This window comes from Oryctolagus cuniculus, chromosome 9, assembly GCF_051225735.1.
Source record: "Oryctolagus cuniculus isolate XC-2025 breed Fujian yellow rabbit chromosome 9, ASM5122573v1, whole genome shotgun sequence".
Classification (NCBI taxonomy): domain Eukaryota; kingdom Metazoa; phylum Chordata; class Mammalia; order Lagomorpha; family Leporidae; genus Oryctolagus; species Oryctolagus cuniculus.
The window spans coordinates 25,693,714-25,704,433 of record NC_142875.1 but is presented as its reverse complement, the minus strand read 5'-3'; the positions used below and the strand labels follow the sequence as shown (position 1 = coordinate 25,704,433).

Genomic DNA, 10,720 nt, shown 5'->3' with positions numbered 1-10,720 from the left:
GCCGCAATGGCCAGAGCTGCGCCGATCTGAAGCCAGGAGCCAGGACCTTCCTCTGGGTCTCCCACATGGGTGCAGGGACCCAAGCACTTGGGCCATCTTCTACTGCTTTCCCAGGCAATAGCAGAGAACAAGATCAGAAGAGGAGCAGCTGGGATTACAACTGGCACCCATATAGGAAGCCAGCACTTCAGGCCAGGGCGTTAAACTGCTGCGCCGCAGTACCGTCCCCATATATTTGAGGCTTAGAAATAGGACTCTGGTTACAGAGTGGAGGAGGGACCTTAATAAGAGAGAGAGAGAGAGAGAGAGAGAGAGTGAGAGAGGGATCTTCCACCTGCTGGTTCACTCCCCAGATGGCTGCAATGGCCGGAGATGTGCCTATACGAAGACAGGAGCCAGGAGCTTCTTCTGGGTCTCCCCTGTGGATGCAGGGGCACAAAGACTTGGACTATCTTCTATTGCTTTCCCAGGCCATAGATGAGAGCTGTATCGGAAGTGAAGCAGCTGGTCTTGAATTGGCGCCCATATGGGATGCCAGCGCTTCAGGTCAGGGCATTAACCCGCTGCACCAGGGCACCAGCCCCCTAAGATCTATTTTCAGTTAACTTTATACTCATAATAATAACCCTACACTAAGTAAACAGTTCATCAAATAGTACGAAAAAAAAAATGCTCATCTGTTGTTGAAATAAGCGCTGTTCAAAATCATCACATCTTAAACTGTCAATTTCAATCCTATAAATTACCTTTTAGGTACTCTACTAGTTTCCACAGGTAGAGAGAAAATATGATATTTGTATTTTGGGGACTGGCTTATTTCACTAAGTATAATGGTTTCCAGTTCCATCCATTTTGCTGCAAACAACAGCGTTTCATTTTTTTAATACTGCTGTACGCCATAGAGCAATGACTATGTCAGTGCAGGCATCCTATGATTATATAACATATTGCTTAATTGTTCCTAATTAAAAGTTTAAAATATAGTTCATTCTTCAGCAACAAATTTTAGAATTTATTCATTTAACTTACTAGATATTTTCCTAGTTTCTATTACATATGCTGTTAACTTTTAAAGAAGTCAAACACAAGGGCTAGGCATTTGACTAGAGGTTAAGGTGCCTGCCCGGGTTCCAGCACATTTCCACTCCTGAGTCTAGCTTTCTGCTAATATAAACCATCAGAGATAAGACATCAGGTGATAACTCTAGCAGTCATGCCCCTGTCACACATGTGGAAGATCTGAATGGGGTTACTGGCTCCAAGCTCCACTGTGCATGCATTTGGGGAGTGAACCAAAGAGATGACGTCCCTCTCTCTCTTGCCCTCTCTCTTTTCTCTCTCTTTCTCTCTAACTCTCTCAAATAAATCAAATCAATAAAAATTGAATAAACTTACAAGTGTAAATATATATTTATAATATGTATTTTTGTCTCTTGATATTTTAATTGAAGCATTGCTATTCATTTTTAAACTCTGTCTTATAGGCACCAAATTTTAACATCTAAGTCAATTTGGGGGGAAAGGAACACCATCAAGAACTTCCTTCCAAAACAAAACAATGATGCTCATTTTTATAAACATCCAAATGGAAGGTCTAGAAAAACCAGGAGAAAAAAAAAGCCCACACAGAAATAAAAAGTAACAAAAATCACATTCTAGGGTCAGCGCATTTCATATTCTTCACTGTGCTGTCTCATCATCTTTCGGCTGACTTTCAAAAAAATAACACCCTAGCTCATCAAAATATACATTTCCCCTTTTTTTTTTCTACTTCTTCTTACATTTCCCCTTTTTTTAACTTAAAAATAATTCAAAAAGAGAAAAACAACTTGCAGGAATTCACAATCAATTGCCTGACTCATTTTAATGGCAAGCACAGCGTGCGGCGGTCAGCAATGCTAGTTGTGGCACCATGAGTAAGGGATACTTATTGGTCTTCAAGGTTTTGCTTTCTTCCAAACAGTGTAAAATACCCACGATTCCAAGTACGAGGCACACAGGCCGTTTCCTTTGAGAATTCCACAGGACAATACAAGCACATGGGCTGTACTTCGTAGAGTGACAGAGCTTCCATCACACTGACACAGTTCCCTTGTAGTAAAGTACTTCGCATCCTATCTCAGTACTTTCATAGAGAGATCAAGAATCAGTCTGAGAAACTCCCATGTGGAATCTTCTTCTGGAGATGTAGGGATTGGAACAGCTGTTAAATCATTAATCAAATAGGCAAACCCTCTCCCTTCTTTGGCGTACCTCTTCAGTACTGGAATGCAGTCTTCTATTAGAACCGATGGCAGTCTCCGCTAGGATTGTCTAAGACATTGTCACACAGTTTTCTCCTGCATTTCTCACATCCATAAATCACCTTTGGTCACTCTCCACCATAGTGACCATCTTTGGTTTGAGTCTGACTATTTCGCATAATATGCCTCCATCTCCAACCCCCAGGATCATTGTGTATTAATCTTTTCCATTGCCCATGCTGGCCCGGGTATACACCAAATTATTCTCCACCAAGTTGACATCCCCACTGAAGATTGGAATATTTCCGAATTGATTCGAGTGTACAATTTTAATGTTCTGATAAGGTTAGCCTTCATCATACACCATGTCACCTATGTCATCCTCAACCAGGCGCCCGGCAGCAGTGGGCCACTATCTGTCAATGGCTCCTCGAACAATGGGCGGCAATCGCTTCACCCTCCCAGTACTGTCCTGACTCAGTTCTTTCATTCCTTCTTCTACTTTGTTCAAGGCTGTTGATCTCTCCTTTAGCCTGTGCATCACTGTCGTAAATCTGAAGGTCCAGCAACCCCAATCCATGTGGATAAATTCTCAAATTGGCAAAGCTGCCATGTTTGACTGTGTAGGTGGCTAAACAGTCATGGTCTTACCAGGTATGCTCCATTCTGCCATCCCTTGCTCCTGGAAAATCAACTGGAGGCCTTTCAGAGTGGTCTCATCGTGAGCTTTGGAGCCAAGCATGAAGTCCAGCATGCTGAACTTTGCTGCGGGCCATAGTGAGGTGAGGCTCTGTGTCATACCTGGGGCAGGCATCTGCGGGAGACTGGGGGTCGAACGGCCTAACAGGCTATAATATGTATATCTTATATAATAATATTGTATAATATCTCTATACCCTAATGTTGTTGATCTTAAGTATTATAATATTACATGGGTATCTTTACAAACATGCATTTTAAAATATGCTATAAAAGGGTTGGCATTGTGGTGTGGCCGTTACAGCCACCTCCTGTGACACTGCCATCCCGTATAGGCAATGTTCCATGTCCTAGCGTATCCACTTCCACTCCAGCACTGTGCTAATGGCCTGGGGAAAGTAGTGGAAGACGGCCAAAGTGTCTGAATTCCTGTCACCTAAGTGGGAGACACAGAAGAAGCTCTTGGCTCTGGGCTCCTGGCTCCTGTCTTCAGCCTGGCTGGGCATTTGGGGAATAAACCAATGGATGGAAGATCTCCCTCTCTCTCTCTCTCTCTCTCTCTCTCTCTCTCTCTCTATTTATGTATATTTATTTATGTGTATATATATATAAAAATATGTACCCTTATCATAAACAACTAACTCACTGGACAAATCAAGGGAAATGGCAATTTCCGATAGTGACAACGAGGTGACAGGAATTGAGAGAACACAACCGGCATGAGGATCGTAACTGCAGCAGTGGTATAGTTCACAAATTTACCACATACCAGCTTGACAAGGAATCCAAACAGATTGTGACTATCGCTCTTAATTAAAAACACAGAGATCAGAAGTTGAGGATGCTGAGTTTCTCTGGATTTGAGGAGGAAAACACCATATGGGAAGAAATAGAACAGACAAATATACACATATATCTGCAAAGGGATCACCTTAAGCCTTTTGATGAACAAGTTGTGGATGCAGAAATTAAGTCTCCATGAAAAGGGCAAGAAACAACTAGAGTAGAAAGAGAAAGTGTTGCAGAACTTCATGTTATGCAATAGACAGCACAGGAAATGTTCAAATTCCAAACACCAGAATAGAGAAATGTCATTAAAATTTCAGTGAGTTCACAAAAGAAAGGCCAAAAAGTTCCTGTATTATGAGTTTGGCTAAAATATCTCTAGAGAAAATGCAAGTGCTAAAGCTTTACAAAGCTTAAAAAACAGCTACAACAGTCTCGGACTGATTTACACATAAATTAAATCCTGATTTGTAAAATTCCAACCTTATTTGAAGAAAGGTTATAAAGCCAAGATAGTTCCAATTTAATATTCGTCACGCTATGTATCTAGGATTCATTTCTAGGTGTGTGAATAAATAGGAAAATGTGATCTGTGACCAATAGAACAATCAGTCATTAGGCATGGATACAGAAATGATAGAACTAAAGCACAGGAATAGCACAAGCACATTAACACAAATGAAACAGAGGAAGTCTTACAGGGTGCCAAAGGAGAAGATACGAATGGCACATGGCAGAACAACAGGAACACCCACTCAAGGCTGCTTTCAAACAGTATACAAAAACTAGTGTTTTCTTTCATCTGAAATGAAAAACAGTAAATTTAAAACCATATAGCACTCAAATATGACTCAAAGAAACAAAGCCAAATAAAGCAGTTTTCAGAATAGCAGAAACATAATAGAACCATTGATACCATATTTGAATGATAAATTTTGAGTTTTTATTTATTTGAACTTGAATTTATTTATTTGAATTATTTATTTTTATTTACTCATTTATCTGAGTTACAGAGAGAGAGAAAGGGAAAGACAGCAAGACAGAGGTCTTCTCTCTGCTGGTTCACTCCCCAAATGACCTTAGCAGCTGGGGCTGGGCCAGACTGAAGCCAGGAGCCAGGAGTTTCTTCTGGGTCTCCCACGTGGGTTCAGAGGCCCAAGTACTTGGACCATCCTCTGCTGCTTTTCCAGGTGCATCAGCAGGGAGCTGGATTGGAAGTGGAGCAATGGGGACTTGAACTGGAGCCCATATGGAATGCTGCCTCTGCAGGCAGTGGCTTAAGCCGCTAAGAAACAGTGCTGGCCCCAAGAAATATTTAACTAAAGAAAATTTATTCCCAATACAAAATCAGATCTCTAATTTAGAAAGAACTCCATAAAAACTGCACATAATAGAGATAAAGCAAATTTTAAAAATTGAATCAGCTTTTAAATAATACCACTGACTTGTAGTTTAGAATATATGTAGAACTAAATTAAAGGAAAAAAGACAAACAATAAAATGTAGCAAAATGGAATATTGTAAGGTTTTTACAGTTATGTAAGGTGGTATGTTTTTAAGTTTTCAGAATAAAGTAAAAACTAGGAAATGTGAGGGAAACTTCTTCTAAGTTTGGTCTTAGCACTTTGTGTAAAACACACCACATGGTTCCTGGTAAAACTAAAGATAGATAGACACTAAAATCAATGTAACTATGCCATTATAGCCTGTAAGTTATTTTGAACTTTATATATTTCTCCTATAAATCGTGAAAATTAGGTTTTCTGATAATACTACTTTGAAACTGGCATACGGTGTTTGTGCAATTGTTAAGATATTTATTATGTGCTTACCATTCACATGTGCAGTATTTTTTTTTTTTTTTACAGGCAGAGTGGACAGTGAGAGAGAGAGAGAGACAGAGAGAAAGGTCTTCCTTTACCTTTGGTTCACCCTCCAATGGCCGCTGTGGCCGGCGCGCTGCGGCCGGCGCACTGGGCTGATCCAAAGGCCAGCGCACTGCACTGATCTGAAACCCAGAGCCAGGTGCTTCTCCTGGTCTCCCATGCGGGTGCAGGGCCCAAGGACCTGGACCATCCTCCACTGCACTCCCGGGCCACAGCAGAGAGCTGGACAGGAAGAGGAGCAACCAGGACAGAATCCGGTGCCCTGACTGGGACTAGAACCTGGTATGCCAGCGCCGCAGGCGGAAGATTAGCCTAGTGAGCCGCTTCGCCGGCCACATGTGCAGTATTTAAAACAGTTCATTGGTCTGCTCTATCAATGACCCACTATAATTAACACAAAAAATATTCTTTTTAAATGTTATTCTTACAATATTCTGTGAGTAAAATAATATATACAAGAATCTTCAAAAATTTATGCAAATACACTTTAGCATTTAACCCCTTTATTACAAGAACTTTGTGAAGTCATTTTGTAAGTGGTCATAATTTTGAATACTATTAAATATATTCTGCATTAAGTCACAGTGTATTTTAGTGCCAGATACTCACTGATTCTTTCTACATGCTATTTTACTTCTTCATACAAAAGCATTGAAACGATCACTAATATAACTGAGTATTCAAAAGTACTAGCTTTTGAGCCACCTTTTGTTTATAAATTCATAGCTCCACCAGTAATTAAATATGAATTAGGGCTGGTGCTGTGGCATAGAAGGTTAAGTCTCAGCCTGCGGTACTAACATACCATATGGGCACCCATTTGAGTCCAGGCTGCTCCACTTCTGTTCCAACTCCCTGATAAAATACCTGGAAAAGTATGGAAGATGGCCCAAGAACTTCGGCCTCTGCACCCACATGGGAGACCTATACAGAGCTCCTGTATCATGACTCCTGTCTTTGGCTTGGTCCGACCCTGGCTGTTATGGCCATTTGGGGATTGAACCAGCAGATGACAGTCTCTCTCTTTCCATCTTTCTCTCTGTGTTTCTGCCTTTTAAGTAAATAAAATAAATCTTTAAAAAAATTAAATATGAGTCACAAAATAAACTACTTCACAGTGCTTTTATCAAATGATATAGTGGCATAATGTTTTCTTAAGCATACAACTATTAAAATATTAAATCATAATATTTGGAACAAATAAGATTAAATAATACTTCCTAAATATACAGTAAGTTTTACCAAGAAATAAATTAAACTTTGCATCTGAATAAACAATATTATTATTTCACATTTGTTGAGATATAGGGCCTAGGTTATGCACATTGTATGTTAAATAATTTTACTAAAATTAGTTTTACAAAACTAATTTTATCCATATTGATATTCTCTTTTTATACACAAAAAGACACTTCTCATATTTGATATAGAGTGAACTAGGAAAGGCAAGATAGTTCTCCCTATGCAAATTTGTTCGGTATCTCTTAGAGAGTATTTTTTTTTAATTTATTTGACAGGTAGAGTTAAAAACAGTGAGAGAAAGAGAGAGAGAGAAAGGTCTTCCTTCCATTGGTTCACTCCCCAAATGGCCGCTACAGCCGGAGCTACGCCGATCCGAAGCCAGGAGCCAGGTGCTTCCTCTTGATATCTTATGCAGGTGCAGTGGCCCAAGCACCCGGGCCATCCTCCACTGCTTTCCCTTGCCACAGCAGAGAGCTGGACTGGAAGAGGAGCACCCAGGACTAGAACCAGAGCCCATATGAGATGCCAGCACCGCAGGCGGAGGATTAACCAAGTGAGCCACAGAGCCGACCCAGAGAGTAATTGTAAAAAAGAATGCAGATTATGTGACATTTAGCAATAAAATTTTGATTTTATCTTTTTCCTTATTACATTTATAAAATAAAACAAGAAAGAAATATGAAGAAGTTAATATAGTGCACATCATAGGTTATATTCTAGGATAATATAATAAAAATATGTAATCTCCAGGAAGCAATATTTAAATTATTATTGAATCATTTTATCCAAAGTAATGCTCTAGAAATTGAAAACTAACCCTGAAGTCTATATCCTAACACATTATCCTGCTGCTAGATTCATTTTATATTTCTGATATTCTATTTATGTTTAGAATAACTTTGAAGCATAATTTGAAAATACAGCATAAGGTCTAATCCTGCATACAGTAGTACAAATGAGGTAGTAGAAGATTTTAAACTTTCCCTTCCCTGTGTAGCAATGTTTCTTCAATATTAGCTCCCATGATAAACTGGAATATAGGGTCCATTTGTATTTTCATTTTCCCCACGATAAATTTGTGTAATCTAATGGTAATCTAGGACCTAAAAACTACAGAAAATTTCCATATAGACATTTTTTTATATATGCTGTAACTTTTATGAAAGTTTGAGGCATCAGTGAGAAAAAATAAAAGTATTGAATAGTCCATTTAACCCTTCTAAAGGAAGTCAGATAGGTAGAATGCTATTCAATGTATTTTTGGGAATTAACACTACTTGTGTTCATAAACTTTTTAGAAGTATTAATTCTTAGAATATGCATGCTTTCGTTCTTTTCCAATCATGAATCTAATATAAACTTAAATGAAAATGTACAATTTTAATTTATTTACGTGTCATTTATTTAGTAATTTTCTAATTTATGGCTGTCCCTATGCCCATGTGCCTACAGCATGCACTAGAATATCCTGGAAAATAATGATGCATTCTACTACTGAAAGCTAATTATTGCAATTTTTGCATTAAGTGTGGATTTAACCATCTTGATCTATTTCACTAATGATTTCAACAGGAGATATATACTAATTATGCATGAGTAAAACAAATTAAAATATCAACAATATATAAAAGAGGTACCTTACAAATATTACTAATCACAGAAATATTAGAAAAAGAACTACACTTGAATAATTGTGTTTAAAAAGAATTAAATACAGACTAAGAGTTTAATTTTAACTATTCCAAAATGAGCGCTAAATAATATGTTACAGCTGTCTTCTGCTTCAGAGAATGGAGACTAAGCTGAGTCACTTAACATTTATCAAGCTTACATCTAGAGTAGTCGCACTATACCATATGCATTTCTTCATTAACGGTTTGCATAATTAGTTGTTTTGGATTTATATTTCATTTTCTTCCATAGAAGAAAACATTTCTCTTTCATCTTTTATTTCCTTCTGCTCCTTAATTTTGTCTAGCACTTTGTAACTACTTAATAAAAATTTCAGAAAAAAAATTAATGGGTCCATTGATGTCTTCATAGATAATACTGAGACTATTGTTATAGAGTTCGCTCTAGTTCTGGGGAAAGACGCAATTCATTTATGTTGCAGTAACTTGGAATCAGAACTCACAGAAGGCTGTGATCTATCATATGATCTGCAAGATCTTTGGTTTGTTTGCTTCATCTTTCCTTCATGACCAAACAGACTCTGCTGTCAGATTATAATGAGAGGTCATTAAGTGGAATTTTAGCTTATAAAAGTGATCATTTTAGCTCATAAATGTGGAAGGAAGCACAGAAGAAAAGTTTGCTGACTTTCCCACACTTGGATAGATGGCTTCATGGTTATTTTGAATGTGTGGAATTTTGAATATCAAGTAAATAACTGATTTAATGTCGAGGTATCTTGAGTTTTACCTTTAGGCTTGAATATTAAGCATGAGGTAAATAAAATAATCTAATTTGGGACTTAGAGAATTATAAACTAGGTAGTGATACTTTTATTTGATGTGAGGATAGATAGAACTCCCAAACTCACTACATGGGATGCTCAAAGATAATTAAATAAGACTTTTATTTTTTAACATGTCAGTTTTGGAAATGTTTCAAGATGTAGGAAAAAATTAATCTGGAGATATAGCTTAGAAAGTTCACCATGTTTTTGCATTTAAAGGCATGGGCGAGGGATGGGCATTTGGTGCAGACTTGAAAATGTTTGATTCCTGGATCAGAGTGCCTAGGTTAAAGTCCCTGTTCCACTTCCCTGGGGGCAGTAGACGGTGGTTCATATAATTCAGTCCCTGCCAGTCACCCACCCTCACCCAGTAGGGAGTTCCTGCCTCCGGGCTTTCAGCCTTGTCCAGCTTTGGTTGCTGCACGTTAAGGAATAAAACAGTAGATGGAAGATCGATCTCTCTCTCTCTCTCTTCCTTTCTCTCTCTCTCTCTCTCTCTTTCTCTCTCTCTCTCCCCCTCTGTGTGTGTGTGTGTATGTGTGTGTGTGTGACTCTGCTTTTCACATAATTATAAATATTAAAATTTAAACCATAAATAAAGCTATGGGCTGGAAAGCATTACCAGTGCAGATAATCAGAAGGACAAGATAAGCCAACCTTGTACTCAAATTTGAACGATTCCAAGATAAATTCTCCAATTGGAAAAACAGCCTCAAAATGAATATGTGCAAAAATGATTAGTAGGGTTAAAGGAAAGGTAAAAGAATATAATGTGAAGAAAGTTAAAAAATCAAATATTTAGATAAGGTAAATACTTGCATATTTATTCAACATTGCTTAAAGGGTGAGTAGCATGAGACTAGGTAAATGTGTTTGTAAATATGGTAATTAAAGCAATTAGTATGGGCCATTTTTTGGTTATATTTCATCTGACTCAAGAGGAATGAAAAGCATAGAATATACACTTATGTATGTTTCATATAACTCATAAAATTTGCATGAAAGAATCAAAATATATAAATCTGTTACTAGAATGTGCTGCACATCCAAGGAAACTATTTTATTTGTAGATAGGTAGATAAGTAGAGAAAACAGAGCATATTTGTATTCTTGCCTGTGTGGTAGTATGGAATACATTTAATCTTGTGAAAGACAAAGAAGATGACTGATGGAAGAAGCATCTCTGAAGGGAGAAGATAAGAAATTCTCAGCCAAGTATCAGTAGACTTTGACAGGAGCTAATTCAGTTTATTTATTTTTCTTATAAAGAATTACAGAGTAGCAGCATAAATCTATCAATGTTTGTGTAGAGAAAATGAGACTTGCCCTTCTTTTTTTCTCAATGAAGAATAAGCAAAAGTGATCTGTTAAAGGAATAAGGACAGAAAGTGGGAAGGTTCACTTAA

The 10,720-nt window shown here is 37.8% G+C and overlaps 1 pseudogene; it reads right to left on the bottom strand.

Annotated features, from left to right (window-relative positions):
* Positions 1–1,937: 1,937 nt before the first annotated feature.
* LOC138843683 (spermine synthase pseudogene) lies at positions 1,938–2,931 on the bottom strand (annotated as a pseudogene).
* Positions 2,932–10,720: the final 7,789 nt, after the last annotated feature.